The sequence below is a fragment of the Peromyscus leucopus genome, chromosome 15 (genome assembly GCF_004664715.2).
Source record: "Peromyscus leucopus breed LL Stock chromosome 15, UCI_PerLeu_2.1, whole genome shotgun sequence".
NCBI lineage: Eukaryota > Metazoa > Chordata > Mammalia > Rodentia > Cricetidae > Peromyscus > Peromyscus leucopus.
In genome coordinates this window covers 69,706,765-69,721,981 of record NC_051076.1, presented here as the reverse complement: position 1 = coordinate 69,721,981, position 15,217 = coordinate 69,706,765, and the positions used below count along the sequence as shown (strand labels likewise).

General features: G+C 52.0%; 1 protein-coding gene across 1 annotated transcript in view; it reads right to left on the bottom strand.

Moving 5' to 3' along the window:
• Window positions 1–14,598, bottom strand: part of Gli2 (GLI family zinc finger 2) — a 237,589-nt gene extending 222,991 nt beyond the window's left edge. Inside the window, exon 1 of the mRNA XM_028879813.2 lies at window positions 14,221–14,598. The gene's annotated coding sequence lies outside the window, so the exon portion shown is untranslated. The remainder of the gene's footprint in view (window positions 1–14,220) is intronic.
• Window positions 14,599–15,217: the final 619 nt, after the last annotated feature.

Here is a 15,217-nt window from a genome sequence, read left to right as displayed (position 1 = left end):
CCGGGCTGTCTTTTTAATATTAATAATCCAGATTTATGTGTCCATCATGCACCAGGCACTTGACACACATGAATGCTTTCATCCTCATACCCCTATGAGAGGGGGCCACAGTCATCCCTGTTTCTTTGCTTTGAGAAAGGCTAAGACATGGGCTCATGTAGCCCAAGCTGACTTCAGACCTTTAGAGCTGAGGATGATGCTGAACTTTAAAACATTGTATTAAGGTTCTTTTGTGGGCCAGGCATGGTGGTGCACACCTTCAATCCCAGCACTAGGGAGGCAGAGACGAGAGTATCTCTGTGAGTTAGATGCCAGCCTAGTCTACACAGCGGGGCTCCAGGACAGCCAGAGTTACATAATAGAGAGACTGTCTCAACAACAAAAATGTTCTTTCAGGTGGGAAGGGTGTGTGTGTGTGTGTGTTGTCTGTGTTGGGGGACAGGGAATGGGTCCACCCATGAGTGTAAGAAGGGGATGGAGAGAAGGGCGTGGTTAAGGCACTGACTGTCCTCCGGGAAGACCTTGTTTTGATTGTCAGCACCCAGCTAGGGGCTCACAGCTGTCTGTAACTCCAGTTCCAGGGGATCTAACAATGCCCTCGTCTGGCATCTGAAAGCACCAGGAATGCATGTGGTGCACAGATATATACATGTAGGTAAAACGCACATACACAAAATAAAATACAAAATATGTATTTCTTAAAAAGGACATCAAGTACCCTGCGCTCTCACTCTCTGCCTTATTCCCTTCAGGCAGGGTCTCCCCCTGAACCTGGAGCTAGACTGACATCAGCAAGACCCGGTGGTCCTCCTGGGCACCCACCCAGACTGCTAGAGTTACAGGTGCTCATGGCCGTGCCCAGCTTTGTTGAGTGCTGAGGATTTGATTCTCATACTTGCAAGTGATCTCCCCGGCTGGATCTTCCAATTCCAAGTGTGGGAATTACAGGTGTGCACCACCATGACTAGTTTATGTGGAGCTGGGGACTGAACCTTTCTCCACGATGAGCAAGCACTCTGCTAACTAAGCTACTACCACCCCAGCCCTCCAGGCACCCTCATTTGTTTATAATCTGTCTCCAGTGTCTGCTCTGAGCCAAGCTCCCACCCCCTCCCCCTGCCCCAGTGGCATGTCCCAGCTGAAGCACCCAGTTCTAGCTGTATAATCCCTTTCCAAGCTATCACTGGACAAGAGGCCATATCTACACTTGCCCATGTGGTAGCCTAGCCGGCGTGTGGGGGTGGGGGTGGGGTGGAGGTGGGGAGGACAGCCCAAAGGAAATGCTTATAGCCTTCCTTCAGAGAGCCAGTGACCACAGCAGGGAGTGGGTGGTCTTCCTCTTGGAGCAAGCAGTAAAGGAGCAAGACTAAGCCTGACCACAGAGCCACATTCTGGACTACTGGAATCTTCTAGGCCCAGATCAAGCTGTGCCCGTACCTACCCATAACATCCCTCCACTCTCTCTTCCTCTACCCCCACCCCTACCTTCTGGGGAAGAATATGCCAGAGCTGAACCCCAGAGCAAGTGGGAGTTATGACACTGACATTTTATCCTTGGGAACTTGAGCAAGGCCATCAACACCATAAAGACTCAGTGGCGTATGTAAAAGCCATGGACTCACGGCCAGGCACCAGCAGACACCCCACACACAGCCTAAGGGCTGCCAGATCCTGCAAGTGCTGAGAATTCAGGGGTGTGGCAGTCTCCATGAGGTAATCAAGGTCAAAATAAAAAGAGCATCAAGGAGTCTGAAAACTCAAATAGAACCCTTTCTAATCTCAAACAGAGAAACTGTAAATTCCGGACACTGACTGTGACAGTTTTAGGGTGACAGAAATGGGCTGCTAAAATGGCACCAAGTCTGAGGACCTGAGTTTGATTTCCAGAAACCATACAGTGACAGGAGAGAGCCAACTCCTGAAAGCTTTGCAGGGGTTTCACGGCATCAATGTTCCTACACAGAGACACACAATAAAAATAAGGAGAGAGAGAGACAGACCGACAAGAATGAATTGTTCTATGAAACAAACCACCATCCAGGGAGCAGCATGTAAAGGCACACAGGTAAAGCCACGGAACACGTGGTGACATAGAGATGAACAGAAATGGGCTGAGTTCAAGTGTGAGAGCTAGTCAGTAGTTATCCTGAGCTAATGGCCATACAGGTTTAATTCATATAAGCCTTGGTGTATTTACTTGGGTCTGAGCAGCTACAGACTGGGCGGGACACAGGAAAACTTCAGCTACGGGAATGTATATCCACATGCCTCAACAAAAACTGTTACCAGGGGCTAGAGAAGGCTGGAAGACTCACTGAGTAAAAGGAAAGGTATATGTGCCCTAACCCTAACATTGCAGGGAGCAATCAGACATCCTGAGATCAGCCTAGCTAGGTGAGCTTCCAGATCAATGAGAGGACTGTCTCAAGACCATAAGGCACAGAAAGACATCTGATATATTGCTCTGGCCTCCATATTTGTACGTGTGGACACACACACACACACACACACACACACACACACACTTCATTTATCAAACACTAAGTACAAATAAACAGATAATAAAAAGACAATATTAATGAGTGCTATTAAGTAAGAAAACCTCAGGGAGACGTGAAAGCCTAGGGCTAGAACAGGAAGAACTCCACAGAAGGAGTGATCATTGACCTCATCAATGGCACACGGAACATCAACACAAAAGGCCTTTAAAATCCCTGTAGTCAGAAGTAGACAACTAAAGAATGAAAGGATGGGAAAATAAACAGTGGGTGGATAGTGGAAGGATGGAAAATGGAAGGATGGGTGGGTGGAAAGAAGGATGATGGATGGATGAGGGGATGCAGAATGGAAGTTTGGATGGATGGAAGGGTAGATGAATGATCAACCAATGGACTGATAAAGGGGGTGGAAGATAAGCAAGGGAAGGGAGGATAGAAAGAGGTGGATGAACGGATGGGTGGAGGAAGGATGCAAGGTTGGATAAGCGGATGGACAGTGGATGAATGCAAGAGTAGATGAAGGCTGGGGAGATGAGCAGGTGGAAAGGAGATGGAAGGAGGAGTGGTTGGGAGTGGGTGAAGGATGGACACTTGGAGGGATAGATGATACTGAATGAATAGTGGCGGATGACTAGATGGATGCTGTACACATGACTATTACTGCCCTTGAATCACTAAAGCCGTTCATGAAGATCATAGTGGACCAATCTCATTCTATCTCCACATATCCCACCAGTCTTTCCCTCCAACAGGCCCAACAGATTGTCCCGGGGGAGCTATCCTCAGGAAGGAGGTCAGGAACGGGTAGGGGCAACCACTCCCCCCACCCCACCCAACCCCCACCGACAGACAGGGTTTACAGGGTTTGGCAAGGTAAGAAGAGGGATGTACACATCTGCTAGGAATTCCTTCTTTTCTACAGCTGTGTTGGACCCCAAACCAAAACAAGTCAGGGCTGGGGCTGCTGGCACAGTTGGGGATGGGCCCCCTGAGGATGCACACAACTCCAGCACTACATCAACCTGGAAGGGTGGTGCGCTCTTGTTATCACAATCCCCTCAAGAAGAGACAAAAAGGTGAGAAGTTCAAGGTCATCCTCGGCTATATAGCAAGCTTAAGGCCAGGATAGGCTACATGAGGCCATATCTCAAAATAAATAAATAAAAAACACTATTCAATGTAGTGGTGGTGCACTCCTTTAATCCCAGTCCTGGGAGGCAGAGACAGACAAATCTCTGTGAGTTTGATGCCAGCCTGGTCTACAGAGAGAGTTCCAGGACAGCCAGGGCTGTTACACAGAGAAACTCTGCCTCGACAAAACAAAAAACATCAATACACCCAGCGGTCTAGTCCCAGGACACCTCTGGATGTGCAGCATGTTGACATTTCACCACCCGAGTCATAAGTATGCACATATCGGCAATGTCACGTGCATCACAAGCTGCCCTCCGGGGCATCTCTGGGCAAATCTCCACCTCACACACCAAAGAGAGGCTGTATCCTGTTCAGCATCTGCCCCAAGAGTCCTGCCCTGCCAGCCTCGCTCTCTACCACTCTGCTGGACTGCCCAGCACAACTGTTTGGTTAAGTAGAAGATCCTGAGCAAGCCAGGCACAATGGCACACACTCATCATCCCAGAGCTGAAGGCAGAGGCAAGAGAAACCCCACAAGTTCAAGGCCAACCTGGTCTACATAGTGATTCCAGGTCAACCAGGACTACGAAGTGAGATTGTCTCCAAAACAAACTGAACGACAAGGTGGTGGTAAGACGGCTCTGTGGGTAAAGACGCGCCTCCACTATCCTGATTTATCTTAATTCTGTCCTATGGACCCACGTGGTATGACCTCTGATCTCAAATCACTCCATGGCACACAAGTACACAGACACACACCATGCATGCATTCGTACATAGTACTGATAATTTTTTTTTTTTAATTTGAAAAAGGAGCGACAGGCAAAGACCCAGACTCGGCGCCGACCCAGGACTTGCTTCCCCTGCCTAAGAGCTCCCATGGACAACCCACCCCAAATCTATTATGACCTAGGGACCTTGCCAGCCTGCAGCCAGGAAAACAGCCACCCCCAGCTTCCCTGGGACAATGGTTTGGGGAATCCCTAACCCTGAGCGATGTCCCCACACAGTCACCTTTCACAATCACCCTAGCTTTCCCACATAGCCCAGCTCCCCCACGAGATTCGAGGAGAAGTCTGGGATTTCAGCTGCTGGGTGCTAAGCCAGGCTAGCAAGGTGTGCCTGTGGTGCCTAAGTTTAATCAGCACCAGACACCTAACAGATGTTCCAGTAAATGTCAGCTGATTGGCTGATGGATTACACAAGGAACTCCTTTTGATGGCATGGGCCAAACCATTTCAAATACAGGGGACAGAAAAGACACTTACGGCTTCCAGGTGAGTATGTAAGGAACCGCTACCTGCTGCCACACTCCACACTAGAGACTCCTAGATACCTACCTCACCAGCAGCAACTTGGACGTCAGTCAGCAAGGACACCTATGGCAGGCTTTGCTGGTGACCATCACCCACCCAAGCTTCCCCATTAGTGGCCCTTTGGCACTGTGACATTTGGGCGGGACAACCTCTCGTCATGGTCTCTACCCACTTGATACTATCCACAAAGCCAGCTGTGCCAAAATGCCTCCTGACCTTGTCAGATATCCCTGGCCTGTCCTTGCTCCCAGCTGACCTGGGCTGCTCCTAGGGAAGCTCTCGGGAGCTACTGGTAGGACAGGGTCCCGGGTTCATGCATGTCCTCAAAACAACACATAGGTGAGAACTTAAGAGACAGGTCCAGCAGACCTGACTCCGACCCTCCCACTGTTTGCTTTAAGTGGGCCATTCAGGCTTTGCCTCAGATCTTCAGTCCACATCATATAAACAAGTGGAGTGGATGAGAGATGGATGGATGGGTGGAGGGAGGGTGGATGGATGCAGATTTATCATTCCTCTCTCTCTCTCTCTCTCTCTCTCTCTCTCTCTTCTCTCTTTCTGTGTGTGTGTGTGTGTGTGTGTGTGTGTGTGTGTGTGTGTGTATGCTATGTATGAGCATGTAGGCAGCAACACAGAGGTCAGAGGTCAACTTTCAGGAGTCCGTTCCTTCTTCTACCATGTGGGTGCCCTGGATCAACTCAGGTCGCCAGGAGTGGCAGCAGGTACTTTACCCACTGATTCCATCCCTTCCAGCTCATTCTTTGAAACAAGAAGCTCATCGATGTGGCTAGGCCGGCCCATAAGCTCCAGGTCCAACTGGGATGCACCTCCTCTGCCTCCCCCAGAGCTGAGATGACAGACACACACTGCCAAGCCTGGCTTTTATGCGGATACTGGGGTTCCAAGTGCAGGTCCCCAGGTTTGCGGGCGCTTCACCAGGCGAGCTGCGGCCCCCAGTTCCACTCCTATCTCTTATATATCTTAAGATCAGAAAACAATCCAATTCCCAGAGAGCCGGTGGGTACAGTTTTACGGATATAAACGGATTTCCGCATAAATATACATATCACACATCTCTCCTCACACTTACCAGTACAAAGAGCCATGGAACAGACTATATCGCAAGTGTAACCTACTATATTATGTCTATTACACACTTCATCTTCTCGGAGACAAACCCATCCAGTCTCACTTCCTCCCCTCCCCTCCCGCTCCACTCCTCATCTGCATACCTAAGAGGCTGGCTGATCTACTTGACTTCCTCTCTCCTGACATAAACAAGGCACTGCAGGCATACCTTGTCCCTGAACCACACCAGCGCTGTCCCCTCCCTCACCTTGATCTCACGAAGACAGGGAGGGATGGCCCTAAATATTCTGTCCCTGCCTGGACACACACCATGCATCACAAAGGCACAGCCCAGGGCTGTCCGTGGAGATGTCTGAGTGATAGGCCTTCAACCTGTCACTGGATGGCTGCGACCTCAATTTTTTTTTTTTTTTGAAAAGTCAAAACACTGACTTCATCTTTAAAGATCCGAGACATATTTATGTGTCAGCCCTTTCTAAACTGCCTTCAGCTTTCAGGAGAGTGAAAGGGCCATCAGTGACCAAATGGCCATCATTGTCCCCACGGCCATTCCACCCCTACCCTACCCTAGAGCATGGGTTCTCAACCTGTGGGTTACAACCCTTTGGGGGGCATTGAACAACCTTTTCACAGGGGTTGCATATCAGATATTTAAATTATGATTTATTACAGGAGCAAAATTGCAGTTATGAAGCTACAGCAAACATAATTGTATGGTTTGGGGGTCACCACAACCTGAGGAGCTGTATTAAAGGGCCGCACATTGGGAAGGTTGAGATCCACTGCCCTAGAGATACCCTGAATTCTGAAGCTGCACAGGAAGAGGGATCCGTCAGGAGACGGCAGAAACAGATCTCTTGCCACAGACCTCAGTTTCCCTGAGTCCAGTTATCCCCACCACCACCCTGCCTCCCTCCAATCCCTGCTGAGTGCTGGACATGTTGGCTGCCGGGGAGAACAGGGCGCAGTTGCCAGCAGCTTCCCGCTTTATGATGTGATGGCCAACACTCGTTATCAATAAGATCTAAAATCACCAAAGAAAAGAGCCTCTGGACACATCAGTGAGGGATTTTCTAGATTAGGTTAACTGAAGTAGGAAAGCCAAACCTATACGTGGGTGACACCATCTCATGGGATGGAGTCCTAGACTGTAGGAAAAAGAAGAGGCCACAAGCTAAGGACCAGCAGTCACTGCTCTCTACCTATCTGTGATGCCACATGCTGTTACCTACACAAATCACTGTAATTTCTCTGCCTTGATGCGCTGCATCCCTGGAACTGTAGACCAAAATAACCCCTTCCATCCTCACGTTGCGTTTGTGAGTTGCTTGGTAAAAGCCATGAAGAAAGCAATGCACACAGACAGAGCGTGCCAGGATCACCCAGCAGTAGCGTGGCTTGGTCTCCTCATCTTCCTGAGAGCAGCACAGGAGGTTGGGCCTGATTTCTCTGCAAAACCCATCCATCTACCACTCTTTTTCTGTCTCCACACGTCCCAAAGGAAAACACCCTACGTAAGAAAAGAAATCCTATGAATTGCCTGGGTGGTCCTCAGGCCCAATTTTCCACACCATTGCCACCTCATAATCAAGCACTTAATGATCAACTCTTCAGATAGCTTGAAGTGAGAGTCCCACAGAGGCATCAGAACCCACCCCACAGCCTGCTCCCTCTGCCCAGTAATGCCATAGGCACACTCCTTGGTCCTCACACTTGAAATTACACCAGTGTGTTCCTGTCTTCCCTCAGACTACACGGGGCTATCCCTAGCTCCTAAGGTCAATGCTTGGTCAATTGCAGATTCTCAAATGAAAGTAACAAATCAAGGCCCTCTTTCCCGTCCTCCATCTCTGCTTACACTCAAACACTTGTATACTAATCTCCCCATCTCAGGCTTAAAAATATGGACTTTGTTTTAGCTCCCAACATAATGAATAAGCCTAAATATTAGAAGTTGAAATTATTAAGTAAATCATTCCACCTGCAAGGCTTTGATTTGCATACCATTAATTCATGATGCCATCTAAAACAAACTCATCACATTCTGTATATTAGAAGCTGATTTATGTAAGAATTGGAAAAAAATATTCTGAGCTCAAATTTATGCTGACATGATGTACATGCTCAATGGAGAAAGATTTTTCTTTCCTTCCTTCTACCATGTTTGGTGTGTGTGTGTGTGTGTGTGTGTGTGTGTGTGTGTGTGTGTGTAAATCACCCAAACAACTGCAATCTAGCAAGAAGGGAAAGGATCTGAGGAAGGGTCTGGCTTGTAGGAAGATGAATAATGCAGCTGCCTCCTGTGTGTGTGTGTGGCAGGCTCGAGGCGGGCTCAGCCTCGTACACACACACACTCCAGTTATTAATGTCAAGTATGCCAGAGATACGCTGGAAAATCATTACCATTCATCGCCACTAACCGCCATTAAATTTCAATCAATTCAACTTAGCACAAGTGTACTTGAGCGGCCCTTACAGTTTCTTATAAATGAGGCTCCAAAGTCGGCCTGACTTATTTCATTGTCCAAGGCACAAAGACAGGGCGCTAAGCAGGGTCTGAAAGGGGCCTATGCGGGGGCCCCTCACGATGCTCTTTTAAACATTCTGTCCTAAGTGTTCAAAGATCTTTTTCTGCGAGCCGAGAGGTCAGGACGAATGGGCATGGCCCCGAGAAGCACCCATTCCTCCCCAGCTTGGGGGCCTTGCAAGCGACAGTGTGCAGACATCTTAAAGTTTCAACCACCACCAAAAGTTTAGTGGCCGGGTTTCTCTCTCTCATCAAACGCTCTGGTTCTCTAAACTTGAGCACCCGCGCAAGGCAGGAGGAAGAAGACCCAGGGGCAGGTAGGCTGGGGACACCGTGCGGCCCCGGGCTCAGGTGGGCATTGCATCCCCAGGCGGGAGCCACGACCCGGTCCTCTGGCCTTCTTCCTACCACGCCACGAGCAGGGGTCCCGGCGGCTCCCGCCCCCCGCCGCAACAATGTGGCCATTGTTCGCGCGCCGCGGAGCGGGCGGGCGGGCGGGCGGGCGCGCAGGTGGGAGGCCGCGGGCGCTCGGGCACGGAATGTTCCCCGGACGGGGCGCGCTCAGCGCCGCCCGGACACGCGGCCTGCGCGGCCCCACTGGGACGGCGGAGCCTCCGCGGGGCGGGGCGGGGCGGGACGGGACGGGCGGGGGTGGGGCGGAGGAGGGAGAGACAAAGAGGAGCAGGAGGGCGAGGAAAGAAGGAAAGATGGGGTAAGAAGGGGAGGGGGGGCTGGGAGGAGAAGGCAGAAGGAGAAGAGAGCGGAGGTGGGGGGAGAAGAAAAGGGAAGATGGGGGAAAGAAAAGAGGAAGTTCAGGGGAGAAGGAAGGTGATGGAAGGGGAAGGAAGGAAAGAAGAAAAGGAAGGAAGAAGAGATTGAAAGGAGGGGGAGGGAGGGGGAAAAAAGAAAAACGGGGAAGAAAGAATAGGGGAGACACTTGGCAGCCCAGAGGTATTAGAGCCCAGTAAGATTCAAGAAAGAGCAAGAGTTCACTCTCATACAGGGAAAGGGCTCCAAGCCCCGCCAAGTCAGCAGCCTTAATCACACCCGGGGCTTTGCCTAATTACAGGGTGAAAGCCAGGTCTGGAGGTAGGGAGATACTTAACTGTGTCCCAGGGAAGGCCGAGGGCAGGACGGGCTGCGAGGCTCTCTCCTCCACCCATGCCAACCCCTGAGAGCCTGGGTCCAGGAGAAAAAGGCTGGGGGGCCCTAAGAGCAGTGTTACACGTTCCCCTGGGTGGGAGTCCACGCTAACAGGGCCACCCTCGGCCTTCCTGAGTCCCCTCCGTCGAGGGCTGGGACCCTCTGCACCCAAAGAGGTGATTCAATCCCAGTATCTCTCTGCTAATGAATTAAAAAAGTTCTCTTTTATTTCATTTGCTGGTTTTGGGTGCATTACATTTTCCACCGATTTGCAGAGAAGAAAGCAGCCAATAAACGTGGACAAAAGTGACCGCATCCCAGAGGGCAGAGAATGGGGGGAAAGCAAGATAAAAGTGATAGCCGGTCCCAGATTCCCAGGCAGAGGACCAAGCGGGGGCTGCTGGAGGAATCTCAATGGGCCATCACCCTTCTCAGCCTGCCTCCCATCAGTACCAACTCACTCAAGACAATAGCAAAAGCACTAAAAGTGTTTTTCTTATGCTAATGTTGAAACCCGGCACTCAGTTAAAACACACTTCCCAGAAACCTGCCTCTTTAAAACACACATGTGAAATGCACACCGAAGAAAAACAACCCCACATGAATTCCTTCTATTTAAACCCAAGTCTCAAAACACATTTTAATGGGTACTGTCTGGTCACATCTTAAGAGAGTTATTTCCCGGCACATGTATGTGATTTAAGAAGCCAGGGGGTGGGGGGAGCTAAGAAGAAACATTACGACTTCTCCAAGTTGTTGGAAGAATCTGGACAATAAGCCACACAAGCCTGGACTGTCACCTCCCCTGTGTTTTCCCAGGATTTTAAATACTTAAGTGACTTAGGGACACTTTCGTGGTCCTCAAAAATCTAAGAACAATGACCAAAGTTCTCATTTTCCAAGTCATTTATATTTTCCACAAGCCCTGGAATTGGGGGGTGGGGGGGAGGTCATGATTAGTACTGAATGTGGCAGTGTGTTTATTTGGAAGCCAGGAAAGCATCTAGAGGATGGCTTTCTAGGGTCCTGTCAGACGCAGTGCTGCTGGCCTCGTCCCATACCTGCCTTTAGCAAACGGTTTCAGAGTACTGGTTCCCTTCCCCCAAGTTCTCTAAAAGTGAGAGCAAGTTGTGTGCACTGAATCTGGGTAGTCAGGCTGTAGATCCAATCACGAATTCGGCCTCTCTAGATGCTCTAGAATCCGAGAACACGGTCTTTCTCTAGTTGGCATTCTTCACGTGTCCACGCCTCTGACGCTTGGTGAAAAGAAGAAAGGAGGGAACAGCTTCCCTGGGGTTCCCTTTCAAAGGGCCCGGGCCAGCTGCTGCAGCTGTCCACAGTGAGGTCCACCTAGCCTGGGGCCCCTGGCGGGCCAGTTAACAGGCACTGTACAGGTAGACCTCCCACCCCCAGCCTAAAGATGCGGGGCAGCTTGGCCCCACCCCGCTCCTTGCGGTTTGTACCAGAAAAGGCCAGCTGCACCCACAAGGGTTTTGGACTCTTGTTTTTTTGAGCTTTAACAAGGCAGCTGGGTGTGAGGGGTCACGGCAGCTTTCACAGTGCATACAACAACCACCTCACGGTCCCATTGAAAGGGCATGGCTAGAGTCTGGGCACTGAAGTTTTCCGGAGGAGAAGGGTACTTAGTGTAGGCAAATATCCAATTTTGTCTGCCCCGCTTGCTGACTGTCCCGGATTCACTAATCCAGCCCCAGGGGCTGCACTGTGTACAGGGCTCTTGTAGGAGCACAAAAAACGAGTGAAGTATTTGTGTATTCTTCAGTCTGCAGTGCAAACAAGGCAGCTACACACACAGCCCCTGAGACCCCCACAGCAACCAGGAAATGAGCCTGTGATCAGTAACCCCACCACGGGCCCCTCTTAGGACTGAGCACTTCAAAAGGGCAGCCCCTCTCAGGGCTCAATGCTCAATGTGCTCCCAAGGCCAGAAGGCCAGAGAGGAACATCTTGAGAAAGTGGAGCATCGTGGCTAACGCCGTACGAACTTAAAGGTGGTCCTACTTCCAAGGCCTGGTTTGAGTTTGGAAGGAGACCTCAGTGAGTCTGAATTCTGTTCAAATTCCCACCGCATCAGTTCCCACTTAGGTGGGAACAGAAACGGATTCATCAATATGGCAGTCCCACTAGTTCCTGGATGAGCCCAGCCCTGGGTGGACAGGGGTTGGCTCCCTGTCAGCCTCACTCTCAGGCACAGGACTAAGGCAAGAGCGGAATCTCCTACGGGGCTCCCTCCTACACAGGCCCTTCCTGTGTGTTACTTTAAGCCCCCTACAATCAGGAAACACCTCATGGCATTTGGGGGGGACATACAAAACCACTCTAAATCTTCCTAAATATAATTAACTTAAAAATTCACCAAACGAGACAATTTTCCACAGGGCAGCATCTGAATACAAATTGTATCCGGAAGAGGCCGGTTCCAACTCATGGAACCCTCCAGAGAGAAGCTGCAAGTTCCAGAAAGCGAAAGCAAGATGAAGAGATTTCAAGAAGGGGAAGCCTTTGGCAGGAGGGGTCTGCATGGCCTGGATTAGCCATTCTGGGATCAGCGCCTCAGGAGAGAACAGAAGCTGGGAGAAAGCGAGAGCCACCAAACTCAAAGCAAACAAGCATCAGAATTGTCTGCCCCATGTTAGGGAGACCAATCCAGGTAGGAACACAATGTATCCCCTCCTCCGCTCCAGACCGACCGAGCTCTTTCAGGGGCCGCTCCCAGGCCGGGCGGGGCTAGTCCCTAGACACACGGAAGCCTTCTCAACAGGGGAAACCGCAGCCAAGGTGAGGAAATGGGCGGGGAGGGGGCTCGAAGGAGAGGTGGCTAGAACAAACAGATAGCATCAGGGAGACTTGTGGCAAGCCCGCCTATTCCGCCCGCTATCCCCCCGTGCTGTATATTTTGGATTTCACAGTTTATTTACTTTACTTTTTTGGCACCGAGCCCCCGGAGCATGCCAATACAATATTTGTTTAAACACTATTTTATGCCGCTTGCGAGGGAAACGTTTACTTTCAAATTCTCCAACATCCCCCAGAGCCTCGTCTGCAAACAGCATTTGAGCATTTTACAACTGTTCTCTTTATCTGAAGCTGTGAGGATTAAACCTTCACACGCCCAGCGAGGGCGGAGGGGCAGGGGGCCAGGACACCGTGCGGCCACCGAACTGCAAAGCTCTCCCCAAGATGAAGGATGCCCTAACTGGGGAACAGAGGGGTATAGACCCCACCCCCGCCCAGCCTCTGAAGGATCAGACTACCAAGAAAAGTCTTTCCTAACCCTGCTCCAACTGGGATCAGCCCTAGGAACCACAGGACAGTTACACAAAAGAGAGAGCCAGGATGGAGAGGCGCCCTGGGGGATCCCCACAACCTCGATGCGCTTCTGTGGCCGGGTCACTCGAGGTGAGGCTCAGGGGCTCCATCCTCAGCTTCCCCAAGCTCTAAAAGTCACGTTTCCTAGGAAGTGAGAGCAATTACTGCCAGGCTGAAAAGAAGTCGAGTTAAGTGGACTTTTAGCTCCCAGCGCGGCCGGAGCCCTCTCGAACTCACTCAACCACACGGTCCCTTCCCCCTATCCCGGGGAGGAAAAAAAAAAAAACGCTCCCCTCTCTCTAAACCCTTAATAGGATTGGCGCCCAACTCTGTCCGCGCCGCTCCTCATCCATCACACACAGATCAAGTTGCAGTAGTGGATTTTTCAAATTCCTCAGCAAATATACTTGTTGAGAGATTGCTTGGGGGTGTGCAACGTGGGGGCGAGGATGAAAGTGAGGAGCAGGGGGAACCGATCCCTCGGCAAAGGATTACGCGTGGATCTACTCGGAAAGTCAAGAGGATCTGGGGACCTAGGGTAGGAGAGGAAAGTAAAGAAGCCAGAACTAAGGCCCAGAGTAGAGACTGGCGGCGGGGGGAAGGGGTAACAGGCTCAAAGAAGGGGAAGAAGGAGAGAGAGAGAAAGAAAGAAAAGACTGAGCTCCAGGACGCGGACTAGCAGCGTGGAGACGTGGAGTTGCAAATTCCCAAGTGGCGGGCGGCGGCGGCGGCGGCAGCACACCGCACACTCCCGCAGGCGCGCTCCCAGCTGCCCATCTAAGGGAGCTTCGGAGCATCCCAACCCCCACGCCGCCCCCAAACAGTTCCAGGCTGAGTGCCGTGCCACCGGTCAAAGAACGGCCTACCCGAGCAACCCAAGAAGGCAAGAGACATTTTCCCCTCAGGTGGAGGACAACAGTATAAAATCGACCCCCGGCCACAAGTTCTGAGCCCCAAGATCCTCCATAAGCCCTGCCGCTGCTGGACCAGAGCAACAATCACGGTTGTCCTCTCTGCCCCCCATTAAATCGGTGTCACGATCTCGATTCCGGTAACCGGCCGAGAGACACTCCGAAGACCTCACAGCATCTCAGCCGAGGTTGGCCGGGCTAGGAAGTGCTTCGCCACCACGAGCAAGAAATTTTAAAAAATGAGGGTGGGGGAAAGGCCAATGCAACTTTACCGAGGAGACAAAAGTTTGCCTCTAGCACGCAGGTGGCCTCTCGGGCGCCGGGCAGTGGTTGCAGGGCCCCATCCCAACTTGGCTGGCGCGGGGCTGCTGAGTGCCGGGGCTCAGGCCGCCGGGGCGGGGCTGAGCAGGCAGAGGAGGGGACCAAGGCGGGCGGGGGACCCCGGCAGTCCCTAAGGACGCGGAGCCAGCAGCTCAGGGCGGCTGCGATGCGACGCGCGGCCCACGCTCCTTCCCCTGGCTCCTCCTCGCCTTCCTCCGCGTCCTCTGTAGCCGCCGCCGCCGCCTCCCGCTCCTCCTAGAAGTCTCATTGATGAGAGGAGTTTGAAAAAAAGTCCGCGGAGCGGTGCTGCCTCGGCTGGCGAACGCCGGCACTCCTGCAATCCATCAGCGTCTCCGGGATGGCGCAGCGCCCCCGCGCGCTGAGCTTGGGCACACCCCGGTCGTCGCGTCCCCAGCCTGCCCGCCCCCGCCGCGTGCACCCCGCCCCTGGAGATGGGGGGGGGACGACAGACACCACCCTGGAGGGAATAGCCCCGAGCGAACACAGACTCTCCTCCACCTCAGCTCTGAGTAAAGAAAGCACCCCTCCTGGAAAGTTCCATCAGGGGACCAGAGAACGCTGGGAGTTGGGGACGGGAGCAGGGGTGCGGGAAGGGGTGGGGGGTGGGGTGGGCAGACACCGAACGACCCAGACTCCACTCTTCAGGAGAGTAACTGGGAATATCGCAGATTCCTCCACCCCAGTTCGGGAGAAATAAAGCACCCCTACTGGAAAGTTCCAGCTAGGGGACCAGAGCACACGCCAGTCGCCAACACTTTTTCTAAGGCGCCGGGGTGGGGGGTTGCTAACTCAAGTCAGATGAGCTCCGGAGCTCAGGCGCTGCCACTGCTGGTTTCAATATCTGATTTCCCCCTTCCCTCCCACCCCCCTCAGCCCTCCGCTGGTTGTTCCCAAAACTCCCGGCTCCTCCGAGAGCCGTGGCAGAGG